Consider the following 14104-nt stretch of genomic DNA (forward strand, 5'->3'; position numbering starts at 1 on the left):
CACTTTAGTATCAATTTATTAATTTAAATTTTACATATAACATAAATTAATATTATATCACTATCCTTTTGACGGCATGGGCCCAGTAGGTAACAAATAACGATTTTACGGATTTCTTAGGCAAGTAGTCAGAAGTAATTTGATGGTTATGCGTGAAAAACTTCTCATCTTCCAACACCTACGAAAACCGTCTTTCACGCTGCGCATTACTCGTCTAATGAGTTCCATCCTCCGATGGCCGATATGCTTTTGAACATAAACTCCTACTGACTAGAGCAGTCGGGTACGTTTTCGTTTTATCCATCGGCTGATTCGAGAAGAGTTTGTTCTTAGTTGCGCTATTCCGTATTTTGATTTTTCCCTAATTGGTTGTTAATTAGTATATTACTTAATTTTTTTATATTATAACTGAATGTGCTCTAACTCTTGAGTTCGACTTCATTTTTTTTAATTGGAAGTGTAAATTATATGCTGATAATTTTCTTTACCATCATAAAATTTATAAATATGGGACGTTTGCGCTGGATATGACATGCCGAACGGATACAGGAGAATAAAATACCAAATAAAATAATAAGGCAGTTATGTCCATAATATTTCGCAATAATTTCATTTACTGCTACTAATATTTTAATATTTATTATCCAAAATAATATTCGTTAAAATATGATACAATATAAATTTTTTATGCAAATCTCAATAAACAAATGTAAAATTAAAAAAAGAATTACGACTTGTGCACATATTTACATTCAACTGAATATGTACTGAAATGCTGCACAGTTTGATAACGCTAAGTATCAGTATAGGGTTCAATGGAATGATTCAAATATAGTCCTAAAAGAAACGGATGGTAGAAAAATCAAAGAAGCGGCTCTAATTATGCTAAATGAGACCAATTGTGTCGCAAATTCCTCGATAGAAGGTAGTAGGATCTGGTTACCCATATTAAAAGAGGAAGTTATTAAAAGGAAAATACCAGTTTTAGTAAGTCAGTAACATATAGAGGATACATCATTTATGTTTTTTAAATAAAAAGTTACTATGGAATATGGAATAAGTAAAGTCGTCCCAGGAACGCAACTCAACAATATTGGCAATATCATTTTAAAGTCGTCCACTTTAAAATGTATAATGTATGTCTGAATTGTCAATATAAATGAGTCAGATAAAATTAAATTAGAAGAATTTTTCACCAAATAACAAAAAAACAAAATTTGTTTAATTTATTAATGTTTGTATTTTGAGAACGATTTCCGAAGTGGAAATTGAAACGTCAATAAACATACTTTAACCTTTAATTGTGGCTTATTCCCATTTAAATAGTAATTGCTAAGTATCAGTGCTCTATTTATAGAAAAGTAAAATAAAAGTAATGACGATTCAACAATTTATATTTCCGAGATTTATTCATGAATATGGTTTATAATCATCATTACTAGACAAGAATAATTCGGTAAAGGGGCCGATATGAATCTTATTAATGTGTAAATCTAAACGAAGTCAGCAAATTTGTCCAATGTTTATTAATTTTTTTATTGAAATGATATTGGAATTATAATTCAGTTGGCCACGTCCTAAAATATCTGAAAAATTTTTCTTATTTAAACAAATTTTAAGGGTTAAAAAAAAATAAAAATTTCAGTGGTCTATAAATAGAACGCTGGCCTATAATGGGATATTTGGAGAAAAAAAGAAACTTTCAAACCACTTGAAAAGAAAGAAAACCGATGACAATAGAAATTATTGGACTTAGGAAGAATAAAAAAATAAACCAAAAGACCTGAATAAATTCAAAGAAATTCAGGGTAACAACAGAAATAAAATTCGAGAGGCAAGAGAGAGGTGGCTCTCCGACAGATGCAATGAAATGAAAGATCTGGATAAAAAGTATGATAGCTTTAATTTACACACAAAAATCAAAGAAATGACAGGTTCTAGAAATAACACAGAACTAATATCCTTAAAAATGATAAAGGGGATAATATTACTGATGCAAAGTAGATATTGTATAACTGGACCAATTACATCCAACAAATATTTAATGATGAAAGAGAACTGTCGTTAGAAACCAGAGGATGCCGGACCACCAATATTACGAGAAAAAGTCATCTATGTCATCAAAAGAGGGCGAAGTTACAGGACCAGATGATGTGTCCATCGAATTACTAAAACTCATTTATGAAAATGTCATTGGTGTAATGGTTGAATTCTTTAATCTAATATATCAAACTGCCACAATCCCTAGACAATGGCTGCAATCGAACTTTGCAGTAATTCCCAAAAAGTTAAACAACCTGATTACAGAACAATAGCTTATAAGTCACACATTTTAAACATTTTTGAAAATAATACAAAGCAGGGTTGAGTTTACCGAAAGTACAAGCTGATTATAGCCACAACTGTCAAGCATGGAACAAAAAAATTTCGGTTTGGCAGTGTTGGCATGTTTTTATAATGTAGATACTGTATGTTTCAAAATATAAAAAGATAAAGCTTTAGAAAAGTACATTTTGTTTATATTATGTGATGAATTCTACAATTTTTGATTTATATAAAACAAGAATGAGTAAATATTTGTTTCTTTGGGAGATTAATTGCAGTTAATCATTAGACATTTTTTTTTTGGCAATTACCCTTTGATAGATTAGGGGATACATTTGGCAATCGTCAAATCAGCAGTTGCCAGATTGCAACAGATGTTTGCAATTAATCTCGAAAGAGATAAATATTTACTCGTTATTGTTTCATATAAATTAAAAATTGCAGAATTCATAAAATGGTATAATCAAAATGTACTTTTTAAAAGCTTTCTCTCTTTATATTTGAAGCATACAACAGATGCATTCTAAAAACATTTCAACACTGCCAAACCGAAATATTTTAATTCTTGGTTGACATTTGCGGCTATATTCAGCTTGTACTTTCGGTAAACTCAACCCAAAGCAGAATTGTTAAAGCTCTTGAATATGAAATTAGTGGTACAGGCTTTAGTGGCTTTAGAAATAATATGGCCACAAGAGATGCTTTGTTCAGCTTGAATGTGCTGCCCCAGAGATACATGGACATGTACTTATGTTTTGTAGACTTTGAAAAGGCATTTGATAAGATTCAATATAAAAAGCTTGTAGATATATTAAAAAGCAAAAGTATTGACAGTCGTGATATAAAAATTATATCAAATCTATATTGGAATCAAACTACCAAGGTACGGGTTGACAACCAGAACACCCGAGATATCAAAATACAGATAGGAATCGTTGCGTAGGAAGGTTGCGTACTGACCCCTCTACTCTTCAAATGTCTACAGTGAAGCGGTATTTAAAGAAGCGCTTTCAGATTCAATAGAGGGTATATCTATCAATTGAGAAATTTTGAATAACTTACGTTATGCAGACGATAGAGTAATACTGGCAGATAACAATAAATACGGGCTGAAGATGAATTTGAAGTAAATTAAATGCATGATCATGACTAAATCAGCAGATGCAAACTTCCAATTAATTATTGAAGATACTGTAATTAAGAGTGTGGATACCTACAAATACTTAAGAATATGGATAACATCAAATGTAGACCAGACCAAAAAATAAGAAACGTATTGAAATAGCACGTACATCATTCATTAAACTTAAAAAGTTTCGTTGTTGTCGGGATATACGGTTAGAACTACGCTAAAGGGTGCTTCGGTGTTACGTGTTCTCTACACTTTATGGCTTAGAGTGGACACTAAAACAAGTGCATCTGAATAATTTGGCCGCCTTTAAATTTTGGTGTTACAGGAAAATCCTACGAATATCATGGACTCAAAGAATGCCAAACATGGAAGTAACTATCAAAAGACAAAACTTGAGTACTTAGGACAAAATACTCATTATTACAACTTATTATGCAAGGCAAAATTCGAAGAAAGCGAATTGTGGAAAGATGAATATCTTGGCTTAAGAACTAGAGGGCGTGCTTTGAGGGAACTTAAAGAAGAAGAAACAAAGGCAAGATAAGATATTTATATGGGATTAAATATGGAATTGTTATTTTTAAATACCTTCTTGTGAGCATTTTTGGATCGTTTTTGATGTTTTGTTGTTCCTTTTTTTAAGCTCATATGAAATTCGTTGTTTATAAATGACAATAGATAATCATTTCTTTCGTTTTTCTTCTTCCTGAAATGCATTTTCGTTGGAGCAGGTGTTTTGGGCTCTATTATATTAGTGATTTGATGATTCACTAGAAACTAATAATTTCGAGAATATTATTGTTTCATATACGAGTAGAGAGAGATCGGTTTTTGTTATTATTTGCACAAGAATTTAAATAAATACACTTTAAAAATAGATACAGAACCTATAAATAAAGTAAATTTATTAGGTAAAACAAAAGTACAGCGTGTTTCTTTCAAAAATATAACTAGTTCTAATTTGTGCGATCATATATACTTTCAACTAGCTAGTGTTGTATACATTTCTGCTAAAGAAATTTGTAATGTCGTTATTTGTTTTTCTGGTATGTTTCGTTTAGTTTAGCGTGAGATCCGTATATATAACTACTTTTCCTCAGGTGGTTTTACAGAAAAAAATCTGATTGAGTAGGAGTACTGGCTTGACGAACCAGTCGATCGGAATATATACTACTTTCATACTTTTGCGCTGTTCCGCAGATTCTGACAGAGTAACGAACCTAACTAATTCACCACCAGCACATCAGTCTCAAAAATAAATCGAAATTTCAGTTAATAAATACATATTTATTGGAATTGATAATTATGGTGTAAATAAAAACAGACATATGAATTGGCATTTTCTTTTTATTAAATAAAACCTTTAGAATCTTTTTCTCTTTTTAGAGCAGGGTAATATTCTACAAAAAAAAACATGAAGGTTTCATTTGTTCGTCAATTAGTATCGATAGCACCTCTCCCTGTAATTTCTTGCCAGTGTGGATGTGACAAATATATTCACTAAAATTGTCGTTCAAGATATCAAAGTTCAGAGTAATCATTTACTTATGAAAATAAAGGCATTCGTTTTGGGTATCGTCACAAAGAATGGTTACGTATTTTCGGGTTACATTGAGTCATTAAAGAATTAAACAGCGAGCACATCAACTTCAAAGGATCGAAATTTTAGTTAATAAACATATACAGTGCTTGTGTAAGGTCCGCTCCAACTATTTTCTGAACCATAAAACTTGATGAATGAATATATTTTGAGTTATTTAACTGAGACCCCTGTCATCATCATCATAAATCCCTAGCTATTAAGGCTGTTTTAGCAGTTGAAGTACACTGCGATTTGAAATGGGCGTATCACTTACTTCTCTACACTGCTTACGTCAGACCTACGTAACTCCCTAATTTGAAATCTACACAGTGTTAACTTGTTTCGATCTTTACTCAGTGGCGCCGGCCGACGGGTAGTTTAATGACAACAAATGCATTATTCTCCATTCAAATAAGTTTTGTCGGGAATACCTTTTCAGATTGATTATCGTAGATAATGTTTTAAAAAGAATTATCACATTTTTAATTTATATGTCTTAGCTAAATATAGTATTGAATAAAAATTTGTGAAACGTGACTGCAAAAAACATCGTGGTGTTTATTTATAATAAATTTAAAATAACATAAAAATATCGAAAAAATTCCAACTTGTTGTCACAAACAAATAAACAATTTCGCAGTTATAGCTTAAAAATGATCCCATGAAGTTATTTATTTGTTAGAGAAAACCGATATTAACCTAGTAAAAATTAAACAAAAAATATTTTTATTTATCTATAAAAAATTGGTACCTGCAAAACCATCATAATAGTAAATGTATTTATCTGGCAAGTATTTCGAGGCGACGCACTGTGAGGAAAAAGTTCTCGGAATGGAATATACATTATTTTAATATATTTATAGGTTGCAGTTACATAAGAAAAGTATCCAATTGATGAATAAAACACAAATCGTGGATAATTTTGTGTGTGTGTGTGTGTGTGTAGATAGTGGATGGCATTAGAACTTGTCTATTTGCCACAGAATATTTGTATTTTTTTTTTATTATTATTATTAAGGATAGGATAGGGATAAAAACATGGCCACTCGTTTCTTGTCTAGGGACCCATCAAGACATTTTTATTAAGACAAACTAGACTAGGTCACGGGCAGGAGGTATTAACAAATGGGGTAAAACAGAGGTTTGTATTCTAATTACATAATGTTTGTAAACACATATTTATATACACATATATACATATACACATATTTAACCATATATGAGCTAAATATCTATTTTTGCTTCTAAAACAAACTTGATTAAAAGGTTGTATATTTCTTTCTCTTGTTGTGCTAATAAAGTAGGAATGTTAGTTGGTAGACTTACAAACTTTTTCAGTTCTTGGTACAGCATATCTGTATGTGCAGTATATTTTTGACACTCTAAGAAAACGTGATTTATATCGGCTAAAGGTTTTTCTGGACAGTGAGGACAACACGGAGAATCTAAGATACCAATCCTAAACAAATGTGCTGGAAAGCGACCATGATTAAGTTTTAAACGTGATATAATTGATGACTTATATCTATTATAATCCCACGAGTTGATGTAAGCAATGTTCGTCGGTAAAACCGGTTGAAGTTTAAAATAGAGGTTCTCTGATGTAGTTGAAAATTTACTGTACTGAGTTTCCCATCTAACCCTTACATCAGCCTTATATAAATTAATAAGATCTGATGGGTTGCACATGTTTACTTTCAATTCTGAGTCAAGTGCTTTTTTAGCTGCGATATCAACTGCCTCATTCCCAGTTATCCCTGAATGACCTCTAACCCAGACTAGTGTAACTCGTACACCATACTCCTGCAGTTTATATAGACTATTTTTTATAGATAGAAGAATATTTTTATTATAATGATTAAAAGGAGGGCTTTTAATGGCGTTCAAAACTGAGAGAGAGTCTGTTACAATTACCACAGATAAAGGTAAATTCATCTCGCACCAATCTAAAGCTTTGCTAATAGCTATAGCCTCTGCACTGAAAATCGATAAATAATAAGGGACTTGATATTGCTCAACATGGTTAATATTAGAAACTAAAAATGCACAGCCTGTTTTAAATCTTTTTTTTGATCCATCCGTATAGATGATGATTTTATTCTCTCCTAAATTACAGAGTATAGATTTGAAAATTAATTTTGATAGAAATATATTATGTGGATAGTTTGGAATTATAATGGTTGGTTTAAATATTAAGGCTGCAAAATTGATTTCGTAAATAGGATATTTTTTTTGACTATGTATTAGTTCTTTATGTCTCTCAGTGTCAATAAAAGCACCAGCAAGAGGGGGAGACGTTTTAATTCTCCAATATTTGTTTGTAAGATTCTGGACCACTATATTTGATATTTTTTTGGCCATAAATGTACTAAACGTCCTATACTTTATTAGCTAAGTACTCTCTTCGAAGGCACAAAGGCGGTTCTTGTGCTTCAGCGAGAACTGCACAATTCGGTGACGACATCATAATTCCTAGACTTATTTTAATTGCCTTATATTGAATTCTGTCTAAGATTAATAAGTTTGATTTGCTAGTTGAGGCATAAATAGTACATCCATAATCTATTATTGAGCGGATGTATGACTTGTAAAAAGTAAGAGATATTTTAACATCTGCACCCCATTTGTATTTAGAAACTACACGCAGAAGATTGAGCCCTTTCTCACATTTTTGCTTTACGTGTTTTATGTGGCTGGTCCATAGGAGTTTATTATCTATATGGATGCCAAGATATTTATATTCTTTCACTACGGGTATAGTAAAATCACCTATGGTATACAAATCGGGTGTTTTAAGTCTATGCCTAGTAAGACACATAACCGCTGTCTTTTGCTGTGAAACACTAAAACCCATAGTATGTAACCAATCACGCATGCAGCAAAAAATATACTCTAAATCTGTAATACATCGTTCATATGAACTATGGATAGTATAGAAACAAATATCATCCGCGTACTGTATAACTTTTATAGTGTCATTCATCAAATTATGCAGCTCTGCTGTGTATACATTAAATAAAAGTGGACTCAATATTGATCCCTGCGGCAAACCGTTATATACTGTTCTTGGCCCGTGGAGTACATTTCTGTGGTCACGAATATAAATTTTTCTGTTTAGAAACAAATTTATTAAGTTATTTGATACTTGTTTGCTGATACCCATTTTACACAATTTTGTTTTTAAAATACTCAAATCAACCACATCATATGCACCTTTTAGATCCACAAATAGGCATAACATGTATTTGTTATCAGATAAGCATATTTGTGCATCTGTAACCATATGGGTCAATGCATCTATCGTACTACGGCCTCTCCGAAATCCATACTGTGTAGTGGGTAGGAGAGAATTGCTTTCAATAAAATGTTCTAGGCGAAACTTAATCATGCGTTCAAAAGTCTTGGTCAGACAAGACATTAACGATATAGGTCGATATGATGAGGGTAATTTTGGATCTTTAGATGGTTTTTTAATTAAACATATAACAATATTTTTTAAATCCTCAGCATAATCTTGTTTTACCCACCAGTTGTTAAAAATTTTTAAAATTATTTGTTTAGCTGAAACTGGAAGATTGTGTAAAATTTTATATGTGAAACCATCCAAACCGGGAGCCGTGCTTCTGGTTTGGTTTAATGCCAAAATTAACTCTGAATAAGTAAAAGTTTTAGACATAGTATCTGAAGTAGAACAAAAATGAAAATTTTTTTGATTGTCTACATTGACATTAGAGACCGAAGGAGGGGCCAGCTGATTCAGAACATCCTCAATTAAATCTTCGTGCAATGGAGGTTTCTTTTGTTTATGATATTTGTTTCTTATAGCTTTTACACAATTCCAAATGTTTGAAAGGGGTGTAGATCTATTGAGTTGATTAAGAAAGGTTATCCAACTATTTTTTTGTTTTAACTTGAAAATGAGTTTAGCCTTTGCTGCGATATTTTGGTAATTCAGATAATTTGTAATATTTCCTTGTCTTCTGAACAATTTAAGTGCGTGGGAGCGACTTTCAGCTATATCAGAACATTCTTTGTCCCACCAATAGGGCCTTGGGACAGAAGGAATGAAAGGTTTTTTAACGGGCATGGATGCAGATGCTGCTGAAGATATAACTTCAAATAATTTTTTTGTTATTTGACAGTTATCTGAATCATTTAGAGATAAATTTGAACTGATTTCATTTTCAATAAATGCTTGAAAGGCTGACCAATCGGCACGTTTTAATAAAACACTTTATTTTGCTTTGAAATATCTACCATATGATGTGTACGCTCAAATTTACCATTCCTTCTTCACATCTCAAGGAATAAACATGCATTTTGTGAATTTTGAAATATAACGTGTATTGTGAAAATAATATGTTAGAAGTGTAATGTTTTAATAAATAAAGAGTGTATTGAAAACCTCAAGTGGCCGAAACGTCTAAGCAAAATAAAGTGTTTTATTAAAAAGACCGACAAACTTAAAAAATAAAAATTTATATATATGACGAACAAAATTGACTACGTAAAAAACGTACATATAAGTCAAGTTAAATAAAAGCTTTTAAAAACGGTTGTAAATATATAAATAATAAATACTTACTGTAGTGCAATTGCTCTCCTTTTCCTTGGCCTAGGACGTTTACTGGGACTCATTTCTTATCTTGCCACTGATAACTTATATCAGTAAACTAATGTAATACTTAAAAATACGCGTAAACTAAAGAACTTATAACTTATACCACTAAACTAATAATATATTACTTAACATACCCGTAAACTAAAGAATTTCAATGTTTTCAAAATAACTAAGAATATTGTAAACTGTAAATACTAAGCAAGTTGATGAAGAAAATACAAGAATGAATAACTGATAATGGATTCTAATTCAAGCGAACTAACTGACCGTACGTTCATGAGATTTGACGTCACGAAGGCGATAACGATGAAACTATGCGACAATGATGAGTAACACGTTTCACTATTAGATTTCAGTATATTTTAGCAATTTTCTTCAAAGTTGGAACACGCTTTTCTCGATTATTACTGGACACAGAAAGGTGAAAAAAAAACCAACGATTACAGAAAAAAAAACTCTTTCAAGTGATGGGCGTAAAAAGTTTGGTTATAATAGAACGTTAAACAGTCTAATCCAATTTTTCAACAGAAGTTTCAAAAAAATAAAAAAAAGTAAGACCATCAATTTGAAGGCAACATAATTTCGAATAACGTGTCCAAATTTCGAGAAATTTCGTCGGTAAATAACAGAGAAAACACTGTCCCTAGGTTTTGGTGCACCGATAAAACAGCCTTAATAAATACAATAACTTCTATCAGAATGGGGACCATGAAAACTAAATAAACCTATTCGACATGGACATTTTTCATAGGCCCAGAACCTGTCGATGGCATTTGAAGAAGCACAGCCAAAAGAACAATATCGGACTTGGTGGAGCGGATGGAAAGTAACTAATAGTATGAACAAATGGGTCTCAAACATTCGAAGGCTTTTACAATGAACCTTCGGAGAAGAGATCCAGGGATCTACTAGATATGAATGTGAATGACCTGAGAGTCATCGTGGGTCTCCTGACAGGACACTGTCGCCTCAAGGGGCACATGAACAAAGATTCTGTCAGGCTGATGAGACGGCGGGAACACCTTTTGTGTAACTTCTCAGGATTGAATAGGAGACTTCGTTACAAAGGCTGGGCTGAAGGGACAACTTTAACCTAGAGATGAGCCACAATAGACCTCTTACGTCCAGTGGAAGGTTGTTTAAGCGCCCACTCAAATTGAACCTAACCTAACTTAAACCTATTCGAGCATTTCTGTGAAATCTGAAGATAATTAGAGGTAGTCCACACTACTTTTTCACCGAATGATTGCTGGTATAAGCAATCCCCTCACTTCCCCACTTACTGACCAATGGCTTCTGGCAGATGAGTTGGTGAGTGGTAGGGTACTCTGTTGTCCTGATACCGCGAAATCGATCTCAAAGGCAAGGGAACCAAGAAATGGTCAACGGCATCAGGATGTAGAAGGCCAGGAGAAATCACTACATTAAAGATCCTTGTGGATATGTGTAGTACAACTTTCCATAACAGAAAAGGAAACTACATGCATTTAATTATCATGGACTTCGGAATCCACAATCGGCAATGGAGGAAGATAACAACCAGACCACGGAGCCTCTCAGCTCGTCAAACCACAAAATCCCGTATCGTGGAAGTCCACAATATAGCTACGTGGAACGTAACAACTGTGTTTGAAGCTGCAAAATTATAAAATATCTATCTAGAAATGGCCAGGGTCAAATATATTTGAGTAATGGTTACATTGTATACCACTCTAGAAAGACAGAAGGAGTGAAGGGACGGAGTCGCAATTATTGTCAAACAAAAAACATGAAGCTACTATTAGTAAGGAAGAATTCGACTCGAAAGTTGGTGCCGAAAGCACACAAGATATAACCGAAAATTATGGACTTTAAGAAAAGAACAAAAGTGGGGAAAGACTACTACTCTGTCAAGAAGAGAAATACATTATAGCAAATACTTTGTTTCAGCAACCTAAAAGACGACTATATACCTGGAAATCTCCAGTTGATTAAGAGGGAAATATAGTCAGAAATCAAATTGACTACATTATTATTAATAGAAGGTTTAGAAACAGTATTACAGACTAATACTTTGCCAAGAAGAGAAATACATTATAGCAAATACTTTGTTTCAGCAACCTAAAAGACGACTATATACCTGGAAATTTCCAGTTGATCAAGAGGGAAATATAGTCAGAAATCGAATTGACTACATTATTATTAATAGAAGGTTTAGAAACAGTATTAGATATAGTGCTAACACTCCTGACCACGGCGCAGTAGACGAAATTTGGTTTACAATACAACCTTTCTGCCTTTACGTGAATTTCGACTCCGCCTTCGAGCAGCTCCATGGTCAGTAGTGTTTGCACTATCTTTACATCAACGAAAACCTATTTAAGTGCAGACAACTAACCGTGTTGGATTCAAACTAAAAAGAATAAAAGCTTCGACAACTCGGAAGAAACCTAATGATCGACTTCTAAGAAACGCCGTAATAGCAGATGAGTTGGGAAGTAATAGATGTTTTTTAATCTCAAGATTTATCTTATTAGAGATATAAGATCTGAACAAGAAAATATTGACCAAAATCTAGATATAATGAATTCCGCATTGGTCACCAGCAAACGAAGTTTTGAAACCAAAACAAGGCCCAATAAAGAAACAGGATTGGATGATAAAATTGATTGGATAAAATACTAGATCTCATTTAACAAAGAAGCAAGTGAAAAAATGTAAGATGAGACTCGATATAGAGAAATATATCGACAAATAAGATACAAAGTTAAGCGAGCAAAAGAGGCCTGGATGGAAAAATATTTTGAAATGGAAGAACTCACGTAACATTACGAGTATAATATACACAAATAACTTAGAGAAATTACCTACATTCAGAGAAAAAGAACCCCTCACTTCATGAGAAACTCCAAAGGTAAAATAATTATCGACTTGAACGAAAAAGGAAGAATGGACTAATTACATAAAGGAGCTCTTCCTGAATAAGAGGCCACCACTTAATACCGTAATATATACGAATACTGTCCTAGTATGTTAAAAGTAGAGAAAGCCATCAAACAAAACAAAAATGGGAAATCTCCAGGAAATGACCAAATACCTTAGACTGGCTCAAACATCTACATGACAATGTCTCAGAATTAACAAACATTTAAAACTATCTCCAGGAAATGACCAAATACCTTAGACTGGCTCAAACATCTACATGACAATGTCTCAGAACTAACAAACATTTAAAACTATATACATATACGAAACTGAAATAATGCCACAAATATGGTTGGAGTCTACATTTATCCTACTCTCCAAAAAGCCTAATACATCATCATGTAAAGACTAATTAGATGAGTAAGTTAATTAGTAAAATGAATAAGCCTATTAAAAAATTTTATGAGATAATATAACAAAATATGATATTCTAACTATTATTATATTGTAGTTTTGATAGTGTTGATATTACCATATTGTGAAGTATGTTAAAATGAATATAAGTGAAGCTGAGAAAGAATGAATGAAAGTATTAATATAGGAAGGAGGAAATGTAAAATGGTGGTTGAGTAATATACAGCAGCAAGAATAAATTTGATACTATGTTGTTGTGAACTGCATGGACAAAGTTAGATAATTAAGTATGTAAATGGAAAACCAGACAAAATGATATGTGTGTTAATATGTATTAGAGAAAGAATGAAATAATAGAGACTATTATGACTATGTTGAGTTTTCTAATTAATAATTTTTAAACTCTCAGAGATTTACACACCAGGTCTCTTACCGTTGTTAGGCAACCACCATTACCCAAGTTTAAAAATAATAAAAAAATTTTTAACTTCAATTTCATTGGATTTCAACTTAATCTTTTTATATATACTTATTTTTTATATAATTTCTTACACTATTATGTGGATAATACCACATCAATTTCTTTCATTTTCTACATCAATCAATTTTCATACCACTTATGATGTCATAGATTCAACCTCAAACATTAATTCTACTAATTTAATAACTCACTTGTTGTTTTTTCAATAATGAAGATTCGCAGATTTAAGGCAATAAATTTTATCATTTAAACAAATTTAATTTTAACTAAAGGTTCATTAGTAAGATATTAGGTATTATTACAACAAAATAAAATTTTATAATTTTTAAAAATTACATTAGTCAAGGAACACATCCATACCTCGTCATGTTTAGCTGTCTTCTTAAATTATATTCCTGTCACCTCAGCCAGTTGGTCTGTGTCGTTTTACCGGACAAGAACCACGTGTTAAAAACCGAGCAGGGAGACATGTAGCTCCTCAAGTATTAAATTTTATCCAATGTCATCGACCTAGAGTCACCATATAATTTAATTTTGGAAAGATGCAAACCCATATATGGATGTCATAGGAACAAATTCATTGTTAGCTTCAACTACATAAGGCACTGAGGATGATCTGATTAGATCGAAAACGTTATGCTACTG

The sequence above is a fragment of the Diabrotica undecimpunctata genome, chromosome 1 (assembly GCF_040954645.1).
Source record: "Diabrotica undecimpunctata isolate CICGRU chromosome 1, icDiaUnde3, whole genome shotgun sequence".
In the NCBI taxonomy this organism is placed as follows: Eukaryota; Metazoa; Arthropoda; class Insecta; order Coleoptera; family Chrysomelidae; genus Diabrotica; species Diabrotica undecimpunctata.